We start from the raw sequence: 15,647 nt of genomic DNA, 5'->3' as shown, positions 1-15,647 counted from the left end.
AGTATAAGAGATGAGAGTTCCAGATAATCAATTTTCTAGTTTTCTTCACAGCCAAACATGGGCTCCTGACTTAGCCTCAGCCAATCAGAAGCCCCTTCCTCTAGAATTTGTATGGGTGATAGGGATATCGAGAAGAAGCAGGGAAACCTCAGCCAATCAGACGCCTCCTCCCCAAGAATTTGAATGGGAGGTTAGGGATGTCAAGAGGGAGGGATGATGGAGAACCATCTCTGAACACAATGGCAGTTGCAGCCAGAGAGTTTCTGGGGGCAGCCATGACACTGTGGATGCTATGCTAGTTGTGTTCAGTGATGTCTAAGTGACATAAACTAGAGGCAACTAGGGATTGGTAATAGTGACAATGATGTCTTCTCTTGAATAGATCTTTGGTGTGGTTCAGGGCTTTGTCTGACTGCATGTTCTCCAGGCTTCTCAGAGATTCCGTAAGCCATCTAATACCATTCAGCAAGTTCCCTTTGCACCTAAGTGAGGCAAAGCTGATTTCAGTTAGTTACAAACAGGAAAGTTTACTGCTTCAAAATCCAGCACCCAGGAAGAAGGGTGTTGTCAGTAGCAAATGCCAAAATGTAGAACTGGCAATCCCAAACCCCTGAACACATATGAATATATTGCTATACAGCACCAAGAAAAAACATCTTTCTAATGTCCATCTCAAAGAGTGCCATAGAAAAACATAAACAGGAAAATTATCCCAAAAGGCAGAAGCAGGGCGAGGGCCCATGGAGGATATGATAAAGAGTATTCCCTGAAGAGAGTGGAAATAGGGCCAGCCTGAGGGAATGACCAAAGAACATCCGCTCCCAGGCAGGAATCTCACCACTCGTGTGATGTTGGATAAGACATGTTTTACTTATTTATTTATAAGACATGTGTTTTATTTACTTACTTGCTTGATTATTTATAATTTCAACTTCTATTGAGATTCAGGGCTGGGCACAGTGGCTCACACCTGTAATCCCAGCACTTTGGGAGGCCAAGGAGGTGGGGATCACCTGAGCTCAGGAGTTTGAGACTAGCTTGGCCAACATGGCAAAACCCTGTCTCTACCAAAAATATAAAAATTAGCCGGACTGCACTCCAGCCTGGGCAATAGAACAAGACTTTGTCTCAAAAAATAAATAAATAAATAAACAAACAAATAAATAAATAAATAATAAATAAAAGATTCAGGGAGTACATTACATGTGCAGGTTTGTTACACAGGTATATTGTGTGATGCAGAGGTTTGGGGAATGAATGATCCTGTCAACCAGGTAGTGAGCATAATTCCCAATAAGCAGTTTTTCAACCCTTACCCCCTTCCCTGTCTCCCACTCTAGTAGTCCCCAGTGGCTACTGTTGCCCTCTTTATGTCCATGAGTAGCTATTGTTTAGCTCCCACTTAGAAGTAGAACATGCGGTATTTGCTTTGCTGTTTCTGTGTTAATTCACTTAGTATAGTGGCCTCCAGCTGCACCTATGTTGCTGCAAAGGACATGATTTTGTTTCTTTTTTGTGGCTGTGTACTATTCCATGGTGTATATGTCCCACATTTTCTTGGATAAGATACGTGTTAATATGTGTTATAGACAAGTGGCAGTTGTTTTCTGCTCCTCCCCTTTCCAGATCAGACTTTATATTGTTGTCTATTGCAGGACTGCTGTGTTGCTGGAAAAGCAAATTCAGTCATGGATCAGAGGAGACAACTGAATGTTACACCGCAATCCTGGGCTTGGAGGTAGTGACTCCATGAGACTTAGGGTTGCCATTCCTTAAAGAGTATTTGAATACTTTCCACAAAGACATGAACGTCTTTTAAGTGTTTTCAGAAAACGTGGTCAAAGAGGTGCACTAGAGCAAAAGTTGTTGATTTCCTACTTAACAACCACTACTCCCTTTCTCCTTCCAAGAAAAACTCATTTTATTCAGGTGTTTGTCCTCTCCTACAGTGACCTTTCTCCTCCTCCAGAGAGAAATCCTATTTGGTTTGAATCAGTCACAGCTGTCCCCTTCTTGCCAGTGATTGATTCAGTGCTGAGCATGAGACCCAGGTCTGGTCACCAAGACATGAGGAGATGTGTTCTGGGGGGCTCTAGGTGGTTTCCTCATGGCCACAAAGGAGACAGTGGAAGAAATGACCCTTTCTGCCCCCGAACATTGCTGTGTTGAGATGTATCTGGAACTGCAGTGTGAAGATAAGGCCAGTGGCAAGAAGAGGAGACCAAAGACTCAACGAAAACTGAAGCCAGAGCAAGAATGTATCATGGTTGTAGCCCACTCTTCCTTTGGACTTCTTGGTCAGTGGCATAATAAGTTTTATTGTTTAAACCATTTCATGTCAGCATTTTTTTGTTACTTGATGCTCACAGTATCCTAACCAATCTTCTTGCTTTTACTGAGTTAATGAGGAGAAACAAAGTATTCCAAGAAATAGCATTCTGACTGCAAAGCTTGTAAACGTAATCTTTCACCACATGACTTGCTAGAATTTAATTGCTTGTGTAAAACATGCTGGTTATATAAAAACTTATTGTTCGCTTACATCATAAGGTGTTTATTGGCTAGGCATGGTGGCTCATGCCTGTAATCCCAACGCTTTTGGAGGCCAAGGTGGGAGGATCGCTCGAGGCCAGAAGTTCAAGACCGATAGGGGCAATGTATAGAGACCTAGTCTCTACAAAAATAAAATAAAATAAAATAAAATTTAGCCAGATATGGTGGTGTAAAACTGTAGTTCCAGCTACTTGAGAAGCTGAGGTGAAAGGATTTCTTGAGCCCAGGAATTCGAGGCTGCAGTGAGCTGTGATCTCGGCACTGCACTCCAGCCTGGGTAACAGAGCGAGACCCTGTCTCTTAAACACACACGCACACACACACAAAACAAACAAAAAATGTTTATTATAAGAAATTTGGTTTGCTTACTTGAGCTGCATATGGATTCATCAGCCTTTCATTGATTAATTCACCACTACAGAGCCCAGATGGGTTTACTTGTCAAAGAGAATCTTCACTAGCTCCTGCAGCTGTAGAGAATAAAGCTACCTCTGACAGCGAATCCAAACATTTTGCAAAGCTTTGTTCTTGCACAAAGTGCAAATATCTCTTATTTGAACCACGTCTACTTCTCTGGCACCAATTATTGGCTCAAGATCACCATGAATATGTTACATAACATATTAATGTGGTACTCCATTTTTGGGTTTTTAATCATGTGGTCCATGGCTGAGAAACCTGGATGCTACAGATTCATCTTCCACTTTCAGCTCTTTATTCATGGCTGGAGTAAGTTGGGACTGCCCCTGACAAAAAATTTATTTTTGTATTTTTGAGACAGAGTCTTGCTCTGTCACCCAGGCTAGAGTGCAGTGGCATGAGCCCCACTCACTGCAACCTCCGCCTCCTGGGTTCGAGTGATTCTCGTGCCTCAGCCTCTCAAGTAGCTAGGATTATAGGCATGCATCAACACACCCAGCTAATTTTTGTATTTTTAGTAGAGACGGAGTTTTGCCGTGTTGGCCAGGCTGGTCTCGGCCTCCCAAAGTGCTAAGATTACAACTGTGAGCCACCGTGCCTGGCCAGAAAATTATTGAAGTACTCTATTTCACACAACCGTGGCAAAGCACAAACCAATCCCTACCTGCAGTCCTCTTTCTCTCTTGAATCTATCCATGCCCTTAAAATCCATCCAGGACTAAATTAGAGAGGCAGCCATCCACCAAACTCAAAACACTTTTTCATCATATTGCAAGGGCAAATCTAAGGTATCTTGAGCTTAGATTTGTGATCAAGAAACGTTAAGAAATACAGTTGTTAATAATGTCTTAATGGGGGATCTCAGTGCCCACTGAAATCTGGAGTTCTAATAGACTCCTGGATCCATATTTTCACAACTTAAGAGGGTCCCCCAACCCACATGTACATCAGCTGGAGACCTGACTGTGTCTTAACAAATACTCAAAGTGACCAGGTGTCTGAACAAGCACTAACACTGCCCACCTGTTCAATTGGTCCAAATTGCTATAGTTTATTCTGGACATCTAGAAGGAATTTGGGACATCTGAAACAATAGAAACCAGCTGTTTAATTTAACATCACTCTTCCAGCAAGTCCGTGTCTTTGCCAAGCTGAAGCTTTCCCAGTCTCATTGTTCAAGAGTTTCTAAAGAGCTCAATCTCCAGCTGGGCGTGATGGCTCACACCTGTAATCTCAGCACACACCTGTAATCTCAGCACTTTGGGAGGCCGAGGCAGGTGGATCACTTGAGGTCAGGAGTTCAAGACCAGCTTGGCCAACATGGCGAAACCCCATCTCTAGTAAAATACGAAAATTAGCCAGGTGTGGTGGCAGGCGCCTGTAGTCCCAGCTACTCAGGAGGCTGAGGCAGGAGAATTGCTTGAACCTGGGAGGTGGAGGTTGCAGTGAGCCAAGATCACACCACTGCACTCCAGCCTGGGTGACAGAGTGAGACTCTTTCTCAAAAAAAAAAAAAAATTTTAAAAATTAAAAAAAAAAAAAAAAAAAGAGCTCAATCTCCAGTCTCCATCTCCTTCCCACAGGTCTGTAGGTGGGGCTGAAAATTCACACCCTTTAATCACTGGCTCTTTCTGGGACACACCCCATCCTTAGGCTATCTAGAGGCCCCACCCTAAGTCATCTCATTAGCATAAATTTAATGTGATAAAAGGGGACTTGTTAAAAATAGTAAAAGATACTCCCTTGCTAGGGCATGGTGGCTCATGCCTGTAATCTCAGCACTTTGGGAGGCTGAAACCAGAGGATTGCTTGAGACCAGGGGTTCAAAGCCAGTCTGGGCAACATAGGAAGACCTGTGTCTACTAAAAAAATAAACAACGAGCTGGGCATGGTAGCACATGCCGGTAGTCTCAACTATTCAAGAGGCTAAGGTGGGAGGATTGCTTGAACCTGGGAGACAAAGGCAGGCTGCATTGAGCCGTGATCATGCCATGGCACTCCAGCCTGGGTGACAGAGCAAGACCTTTCTAAAAATAAAATAAAAAAGATACTCCTATCACTCAGGGAAATGTGAAGGGTTTTAGGAGCTGCATGCCAAGAAAGAAGGACAAAGACCCATTTTTAAAAATATAAGGCCGGGCGCAGTGGTTCATGCTTGTAATCCCAGTACTTTGGTAGGCTGAGGTGGGAGGATAACTTGAGGTCAGGAGTTCAAGACCAGCGTAGCCAACATGGCGAAACCCTGTTGCTACTAAAAAGACAAAAATTAGCCAGGCATGGTGGTGTGTGCCTGTAATTCCAGCTATTCAGGAGGCTGAGGCAGGAGAATTGTTTGAACCTGGGAGGCAGAGATTTGGGTGAGCTCAGATGGTGCCACTGCACTCCAGCCTGGTGACAAAGTGAGACCCTGTCTCTAAATAAATAAATACACAAATAAAAAATAAATAAAAATATAATACTACAACCTATGATACGTAAAGAGAGTGCATTAGTAATTTTTTTTTTTTTTTAAAAGGCCGGGCGCAGTGGCTCACGCCTGTAATCCCAGCCCTTTTGGAGGCCAAGGCAGGCAGATCATGTGGTCAGGAGATTGAGACCATCCTGACTAACACAGTGAAACCCAGTCTCTACTAAAAATACAAAAAAATTAGCCGAGTGTGGTGGTATGTGCCTGTAGTCCCAGCTACTCAGGAGGCTGAGGCAGGAGAATCGCTTGAACCCGGGAGGTGGAGATTGAAGTGAGCCGAGATCATGCCACTGTACTCCAGCCTGAACGACTGAGCAAGACTCCGTCTCAAAAACAAAACAAAACAAAAAAACCAGCAATAAAAGCCCAGAACTAAATAGCTTCACCACTGAATTCTACCAAATATTTAAAAGATTTTTTTTTGAAAGGGAGTCTTGCGCTACATGCTAGATGAATTCACTTATGTGATAGTCAAGAAGGTGGGTATAGACTGGAAAACGACGTCAGGGAACATTAGAAGGTGCTGGGAATATTCTGTATTTTGGTCTGGATGTTGGTTATATGGGTGTATACATCAATCACAATATACAGTAAATATTAGTGCACTTTATATTTATTATACCCCTTGAAAAAAATTAGAAGCTAAGTCTAAACCATGCTGTTATCCATCTGATGCTAGCCAGCAGGAGCCTTAGAATGATTTCAACTTAGATATACTCTACCTCTAAAAACCTAGAATTAGGGGACTTGAATCTTGGAAAATCATAGGAAATTGTTTACATGAAAGTAGCAGGCCGGGCACGGTGGCTCACGCCCATAATCCCAGCACTTTGGGAGGCCGAGGCAGGCAGATGGCTTCAGCTCAGCAGTTCGAGACCAGCCTGGGCAACATAGTGAAACCCCATCTCTATAAAAAATACAAAAGTTGGCCAGATCTGGTGGTGGGCATCTGTAATCCAGCTACTCGAGAGGCTGAGTCGAGAGGATCATTTGAGCCTGGGAAGTAGAGGCTGCAGTGAGTCAAGATTGTGCCACTGCATTCCATCCTGGGCAACAGAGCAAGACACTGTCTCAAAAAGAAAAGAAAAAAAAAAACAAAAAGCCAGGTGTGTCTCATGCCTGTAATCTCAACACTTTGGGAGGCCGAGGTGGGTAGATCACTTGAGGTCAGGAGTTCAAGACCAGCCTAGCCACCATGGTGAAACGTCATCTCTACTGAAGATACAAAAATTAGCCAGGCATGTTGGCATGCATCTGTAATTGTAGCTGCTTGGGAGGCTGAGGTACAAGAATTGCTTGAAGCCGGAAGGTGGAGATTGCAGTGAGCCAAGATCATGCCACTGCACTACAGCCTGGGTGATGGAGTGAGACTCTGTCTCAAAAAGAAAAAAAAAGAAGCAGTCAAAATTAAAATTAAAAAAAAAAGAAGAAATGCAAGACTCCAGTCAAAATTAAAATAAAAAAAATGAAAGTAGCATATGCCTCAAGGCATTCTTAGTGGATTTTTATTATTTTATTTAATTTAATTTAATTTTTTTTTTTGAGATGGAGTCTCGCTCTGTCACCCAGGCTGGAGTGCAATGGCGCAATCTCGGCTCAGTGCAAGCTCCGCCTCCCGGGTTCATGCCATTCTCCTGCCTCAGCCTCCCGAGTAGCTGGGACTACAGACGCCCGACACCACGCCCAGCTAATGTTTTGTATTTTTAGTAGAGACGGGGTTTCACCGTGTTAGCCAGGATGGTCTCGATCTCCTGACCTCGTGATCCACCCACCTCAGCCTCCCAAAGTGCTGGGATTACAGGCATGAGCCACTGCACCCGGCCAAATGAAGATAAAAGGAACACATACTTTATAGGATTGCTGTGAATAGAAAATGGAAAGTACTTAGCAAAATGCCTGCCATATAAAAGTGCCAAGTAAATGTTAGCCATTGTTACTGCTAAGAAAGTGGCTCAGAGAGGAACTTACCTGTCACCCTTCTCCCTGGTGTGCTAACTTCACCCCCTGCGCAGCTCTTTGATGTTGGCTTCGGCAGAAGAGGGTGAGAGGACCCAGAAGAGACAGGGAAGTGGCAAGAGGGCCCAGAGAGAAGACTAGAAGACCTTAGCAATAAGGAAGGAGAAAATGGGGCAAGGGGGGTGGGGGGAAGCAGATGAGCATATAACTAATGACATTCACAGAATTCATTGAAAGGATCTTTTTTTAATTTCTTTTTTATTTAAAAAGCTTTTCACTTCACACTGGATACCCCCGATGTGGCATAATCTACCTTGCACAGGAAAAGCAGGAGAAGAATAGGAAGGAAAAATAGAGGGTGGGAGAGAGGAGGGACACATATTGAAGCTGTTTTTCAGTTTATTATAATTAATGCCATCCTCCACTTAATGCATTTGGCTTTTTCCTTAATTTAGTAAGGAAGATGCCTTTGAGTAGGGCTGCTCCATAGAGTATTTTTTATACAGAACAGATGGCTGAGATGAGGAAAAAGAAAATATCCTTAGCACTGGTGCCTATGAATAGGAAGAACTGAAGGGAGAAAAAAGGATAAATCAACCAGAAGGCCCACCTGCTTCAGGACCAGAGCTCAGAGGAGCATTCAGTGATTTAAAAGAAGTGCTATCACTGATCATCAGGGAAATGCAAATCAAAACCACAATGAGGTATCACCTCACACCTGTTAAGATGGTTTTTGTTAAAATAGACTAAATGTTGGTAAGACTGTGGAGAAATTAGAACTCTTGTACATTGTCGGTGGGAATGTAAAATGGCACGGCCACTATGGAAAACAACATGGAGGTTCCTCAAAAATTTAAAAATAGTACTACCATGAGATCCAACAATTCCACTCCAAAAGACTTTAATCCAAAAGAATTGTAATCAGAATATTGAAATGATAACGGCATTCCCACATTTGCTGCAGCATCATTTACAATAGCCAAGACAAGGAAACAACCAAAATGTCCATCAACAGATGAACAGATAAAGACAATGTGGTGTGGTGTCGTGTGTGTCTGTGTGTGTGTGTGTGTGTATGTGTGTGTGTATAGTACTATTCGCTGTGAAAAAGAAACTAATTCTCCAATTTGTGACAACATGGATGAACCTGGAAGACATTATGCTAAATGAAATAAGCTAGTCACAGAAGGACAAATATTGCATGATTTCACTTATATGAGATATCTAAAATAGTCATACTCAGAAGGAGACACTAGAACAGAGATTGCTAGGGGCAGGGGGGAGAAGAAAAGGGAGAGTTGTTGCTCAAGGTATATAAAGTTTCAGTGATGCTAAGTCGAAAATGTTCTAGAGATCTGCTGTACAACATAGGGCCTGATATGGTTTGCCTGTGTCCCCACCCAAATCTCACCTTGAATTGTAATAATCTTCACGTGTCAAGGGTGGGGCCAGGTGGAGGTAATTGAATCACGGGGATGGTTTCCCCCATACTGTTCTCATGGTGGTGAATCAGTCTCACGAGATCTGGTGGTTTTAAAAAGGGGAGTTCCCTTGCACACTCTCTTTTCTGCCGCCATGTAAGACATGACTTCCGCCATGATTGTGAAGCCTTCTGCCGTGATTGTGAAGCCTCCCCAGCCATGTGGAACTGTGAGTCAATTAAACCTCTTTCCTTTATAAACTACCCAGTCTCGAGTATGTCTTTATTAGCAGCATGAGACTAATATAGTGCCTATAGTTCACAATATGGTATTGTAATCCTAAAAATCTGTTAAGAGGGTAGATCTCATGTTAAGAGTTCTTACTAGGCCGGGCATGGTGGCTCATGCCTGTAATCTCAGCATTTTGGGAGGCCAAGGCAGGCGGATCACCTGAGGTCAGGAGTTCAAGACCAGCCTGACCAACATGGTAAAACCTCATCTTTACTAAAAATACAAAAATTAGCTGGCCATGATGGTGGGCGCCTGTAATCCCAACTACTCGGTAGGCTGAGGCAGGAGAATCACCTGAACCCAGGAGGCAGAGGTTGCAGTCAGTCGAGATCACGCCATTGTACTCTAGCCTGGGCAACAGAGTGAGACTGTCTCAAAAAAAAAAAAAAAAAAAAAAAGAATTCTTACTACTGGGACACCCCTGACCTACCTACCTTCCCTGACCCACCCTCCACACACAAAGGGACACAGGGAAACTTTTGGAGGTGGTGGATATGTTTATTTCCTTGATAGTGGTGATGGTATCATGGGTGTACACATATATCAAACTTATGAAATTGTATACCCTAAATGTGCAGTTTTTATTGTATATCAATTATACTTCAATAAAGCTCTTAAAAATAAATAAAATCAGGTCTACAAAAATAATAAAATAAAGGAAGCAGTGACAGGAAGCACATGGAAGCAGAAGTTTAATGCATAATCCCTGGGCCAAGAAAACTAGTAATGGGAAGCTGCCCATGGGGATGCATAGTGTATAGGTCAAGTTTGCTTTTCAGACCTCCAGCTCAGTGGAGAAGAGTTTAACGAGCCATTCAACCAGATGAAAGTGACAAAATGGAGGATGGAGTACCATACACTAGAGATTGAGGGGGCATGAATAAAACTAAGAAGTCTTCCCTCCTTGTCCTTAGCAGGTGGGTGCACATGCCATGGCAGGGAAGAATGACCCTGTTTGTAATAGGACATCATTTTTCATAATAGAGGAAGAGTGTTTTAATCTCTGAGCACTGGTATGAGCATGTCTTTATAAGGAGGAACCTGCTTACAGAAATGGGCTTTGGTCAGCGCTTTTTGCATTGAAGGCAGAGCCCAGGCTTCTGCCTGAGAGAAAGCAACTCTGTATAATGTAGGGAAGAGAGTTAGAGCTGTCTGGGAGCTTTGGGGAAGAATTGTCAAGATGAACCCCTCAAGCTGGCATTGGTTATAGGAGGAACTACTGGGAGAACTAAATGTTGATGGAATTGTATTAAGTTGTTGGCTGAATGATTTGTGTGATACACCCTTGTTACCCTTTCTCCTTTCTTTTTTTTATTATTTTTTTCAAGTTTCCATTGCCCAGGGGCCATTTCCCCTTTCAATCTTTGGTAAAACTTATGTTTCTTCTTAACTTCACTGTTGTTGCTATTTTAAATAGAGATGCGGTCTCACTGTGTTGTCTAGGCTGGTCTCAAACTCTTGGTCTCAAGTGATCCTCCTGCCTTGGCCTCCCAAAGTGCTATGATTATGGGTGTGAGCCATCACACCCAGCCAAAATTTATGTTTCTTATTAATGCTTTATAAGGCATTTTCTTTGTGGGGGCATGGGTGTAAATCTCAGTCCTGCTTTGAGATGAGCATGGATTGAAATAGACTACACTTGGAGACGGCCAATATCAAGTCCACCTTCCCTCAGTCACTCTGGATTGATCATGTCTTTTCCTCAGAGTCCCTGGGGAAGGTAGGGCACCCAAGAGAGGGACATGAAGGAAAAGAGGACACTGGACATTCTACAGCTCCCAGAGGTCAGGCCCAGGGAGCTCTTGGCCTGGACTGAAGATGGCCCATGTAGTCTAGAAAGTTTTCCTGCCTTGTGGTAATATAAATGACATACGCAGTCACCTGCCAAGCATGAAGAAAGAAAGCGTTTCCTTCCAGGGTTCCTTGTGAAATGTGGAGAATAAGTCATAGCTTTCAAGCCAGACTGCCTATATCCTGGTTCCTTCCTGAGTTTACTATTTGCTGGTCTGTGGCCTTTATAAAGTCTTTTTATTTTCCTTCTCTAACTGTTCTAGCCTGTCTCCACCGGGCTAGTTCAAGGGAAGAGACCATGTGCCAGATAGATACCAGGGCAACAGCACCTCCCTATGGCTTCGTGGCAGGATAGCAAGAAATATTAGCACCTGGATCTACCTAAGAAAAAGGTCAACCACGAAGGGGATTTGTAGGAGGTGTAAGCTTTAGATTTTTATTATCATTAAGGAAAGTGGCATTTTCCTTAGGCTGTCATCTGTTGAATGCCACATGGTTACAGATCATGAGTGGAAGTGCAGAGAAAATACAGACTCAAGATACCCACTAAAGTTTTTCTTTTTTTATTGTAAATTGACAATTTATAATTGTATAGATTTATGGATTCTGTAAAGAGGGAGTTGCGTGGGGAAAAAATTTATGGGGTACAAAATGATGTTATGATTTGTGAACACCATATGATATAATTCAGTCAAGCTAGTTAACATATCCATCACCTCAAATACTTAACTTTCTTTGAGGTAAGAACATTTGAAGTTTACTTAGCAATTTGAAATGTACAACACTCTACTATTAACTATATTCACCATGCTGTGTGATAGAATGCACAAAAAGAGAAAACATATTCTTCCTGTTTGAAACTGTATACCCTTTGCTCGTCACCTCCCCATCTCCGCCTCCTCCAGCTTCTGTCACCACAATTCTAATCTCCACACTAAAAGTTCATTGTTTTAACTCCACATATAAATGAGAACATGTGGTATTTGTCTTTCTAGCCCTGACTTATTTCACTTAGCATAATATTCTCCAATTTCATCAATGTTGTCACAAATTTCAGGATTTCCTTCCTTTTTTTTTTTTTTTTTTGAGATGGAGTCTCACTCTGTCGCCCAGGCTGGAATGCAGTAGTTCCATCTCAGCTCACTGAAACCTCTGCCTCCCAGGCTGGAATGCAGTAGTTCCATCTCAGCTCACTGAAACCTCTGCCTCCCAGGTTCAAGCCATTCTCCTGCCTCAGCCTCCCAAGTAGCTGAGATTACAGGCATGCATCACCACACCCAGCTAATTTTTGTATTTTTAGTAGAGATGGGGTTTCACCATGTTGGCCAGGCTGGTTTCAAACTCCTGACTTCAAGTGATCTGCCTGCCTTGATCTCCTAAAGTGTTGGAATTACAGGTGTGAGCCATTGCACCTGGCCAGAATGTCCTTCTTTTTAAAGGCTGAATAGTATTCCATTGTGTATATGCAATACATTTTTTTAATCCATTCATCTGTTGATAGACAGAGATTGATTCCCTAACTTGGCTATTGTGCATAGTGTTGCAATGAACATAGGAATGCAGATATCCCTTACACAAACTGATTCTGAGTCTTTTGCATTACTACTCCGAAGTGGGATTTCTAGATCATATAATTCTATTTTTAGTTTTTTTTTGAGGGGGGGGGAATTTCCATACCGTTTTCCATAATGGCTACACCAATTTACATTTCCACCAACAGTGTACAAGTGTTTCCTTTGCTCTACATCCTCACCAACACTTATCTTTTGTGTCTTCATTTGAAAACATTGTTTTGAAATAAAGTACAGGATGATTAAAAACATAATAATAAACATTTTAAGACATTCTGACAGGTGAGATATTATATCTTATTGTGGTTTTAATTTGCATTTCTCTAATGATTAGTGATGCTGAGCATTTTTTCATTGTCTGTTGGCTATTTGCATGACTTTTTTTAAGAAATGTTTTTATCACTGGAATGCAAGGATAGTTCAACAGATGCAAATCAATAAATGTGACATGCCGCATTAACAGAATGAAAGACAAAAACCATATAATCATCTATTAGATACCAAAAATCATTTCACAAAATTTAATATCCTTTTATGATAAAACCTTTCTCTTATCATCCATTCTGTAGGCAGACATTGAGAGCAAGAGAGAGGGAGAGAGAGAAAGATGACAAAAAAAAAGTTCACCAAATTATATGTAGAGGGCATATACCTCTTTGAGGATACCCTTGAGTGCAAATTTTTAAAAAAGGAATGTAAGGCCAGGTGCAGTGGCTCATGCCTATAATCCCAGCACTTTGGGAGGCCAAGGTGGGTGGATCACTTGAGGTCAGGAGTTTGAGACCAGCCTGGTCAACATGGTGAAACCCCATCTCTACCAAAAACACAAAAAATGAGTTGGGTGTGGTGGCACATGCCTGTAATCCCAGCTACTCAGGAGGCTGAGGTAGGAGAATCGCTTGAACCTGGGAGGCGGAGGTTGCAATGAGCCAAGATCACGACATTGCACTCCAGCCTGGGTGACACAGTGAGACTCTTTCTCAAAAAAAAAAAAGAAATGAAATGTAACTCAACACAATAAAGGTCATTTATGAGAGGCCCACAGCTAACATTACACTCAAAACCTTTCCTGTAAGATCTGGAGGAAGACAAGGATTTATACTGTTTTAGTCTGTTTCTGTTGCTCAATAAAATACCTGAGCCCAGGTAATTTATAAAGAAACATGATTTATTTGGCTCATGTTTCTGCAGGCTGTACAAGCATGGTGCCAAATCTGCTTCTGGTAAGGGCCTCAGGAAGCTTCCACACATGGTGTTAAGTGAAGGGGAGCCAGAATGTGCAGATTACATGGTGAGAGAGGGGAAGCAAGAGAGAGGGGCAGGAGGTGCCAGGATCTTTTCAACAATCAGCTCTTGGTTGGGCGCAGTGGCTCATGCCTGTAATCCCAGCACTTTGGGAGGGCAAGATGGGAAGGATCACTTGAACTAAAGATACAAAAATTAGCCAAGTGTGGTGGCACATGCCTGTAATCCCAGCTACTCAGGAGGCTGAGGCAGGAGAATTACTTGAACCTGGGAGGCAGAGGTTGCAGTGAGCTGAGATCACACCACAGCACTCTAGCCTGGACAACAAGGTGAGACTTTGTCTCAGGAAAAAAAAAAAAAAGAGAGAGAGAGACTCCATCTCTACAAAAAATCAAAAAATTAACCAGTCATGGTGGTGTGTGCCTGTGGTCCGAACTACACGGGCAACTGAGGTGGGAGGTTTGCTTGAGCCAAGGAGTTCAAGGATGCAATGAGTTATAATTGTCACTGCATTCCAGCCTGGGCAACAGAGTAAGACGCTGTCTCAAAAAGGGAAAAAAAAACAATTTCTAGCCTGTAATCCCGGCACTTTGGGAGGCTAAAGTGGAAGAACTGCTTGAGCCAAGGAGTTCGTCTCTACCCCCCCCCACACACAAAAAACTTAGCCTGGCCTGGCAATGCACACCTGTGGTACCAGCTACTCCAGGGGCTAAAGTAGGAGGATTGTTTGTTTGAGCCCAAGAGGTTGAGGCTGCAGTGAGCCATGATTGTGACACAGCACTCCAGCCTGGCAGAACCTGTCTCAAAAAAAAAAAAAAAAAGAAAAAAGAAAGAAAGCCCTTTGCAGGGACATGAAGCTGGAAACCATCATCCTCAGCAAACTAACACAGGAACAGAAATCCAAACACCGCATGTTCTCACTCATACATGAGAAATGAAAAATGAGAACACATGGACACAGGGAGGGGAATATCACACACTGGGGCCTGTCAGGAGGTAGGGGGCAAGGGGAGGGAGAGCATTAGGACAAATACCTACTGCATGTGGGGCTTAAAACCTAGATGACGGGTTGATAGGTGCAGCAAACCACCATGGCACATGTATACCTATGTAACCTGCACATTCTGCATGTGTATCCTGGAACTTAAAGTAAAAATTTAAATTAACAAAAGAAAAAAAATTTAAAATTCATATGAAACAACAACAACAAAAAAAAAAAACAAAAAAAAACCAAGGCAATCATGAGCAAAAAGAACAATGCTGGAGGTATTTGCTTCAGAGGTCTCTGAAGTTGACAAAGCTGGAGGTATCACACTACCTGGTTTAAAACTATACTGCAAAGCTATACTAATCAAAACAGCATGGAATTGGCAAAAAAGAAAAAGATATATCAACTAATGCAACAGATTAGAGAGCCCAGATTAGAGATGGCATGTTGAAAATGGAACTGATTTTCAACATGCCAAGAAGAAAAAGACAGCTTTATTCAATAAATGGTGTATGGAAAACTGAATTTCGGCAAACAGAAAAATAAAATTGGACCCTTATTTCAACACCATATACTAAAGTCAATTCAAAATGGATTAAAAACTTAAACATTCCTGCATTAGTTTGCTCAGGAAAATTGTCAACAAGAAAAAGAAAGAAAGAAAAGAAAGAAAGAAAGAAAGAAAGAAAGAAAGAAAGAAAGAGGGAGGGAGGGAGGGAGGGAGAGAGAGAGAGAGAGAAAGAGAGAGAAAGAAAGAAAGAAAGAAAGAAAGAAAGAAAGAAAGAAAGAAAGAAAGAAAGAAAGAAAGAAAGAAAGAAAGGCTTAAACATAAGACCAAGAACCCTAAAACTACTTGAAGAAAACATATGGGGTCAGATGACAGTGGAAAGAAGGAAAGAAAGAGAGAGAGAGAGAGAGAGAAAGAAAGAAAACATAGGGGAAAC

This window comes from Pongo pygmaeus, chromosome 10, assembly GCF_028885625.2.
Source record: "Pongo pygmaeus isolate AG05252 chromosome 10, NHGRI_mPonPyg2-v2.0_pri, whole genome shotgun sequence".
In the NCBI taxonomy this organism is placed as follows: domain Eukaryota; kingdom Metazoa; phylum Chordata; class Mammalia; order Primates; family Hominidae; genus Pongo; species Pongo pygmaeus.
This window is presented reverse-complemented; position numbering follows the sequence as displayed.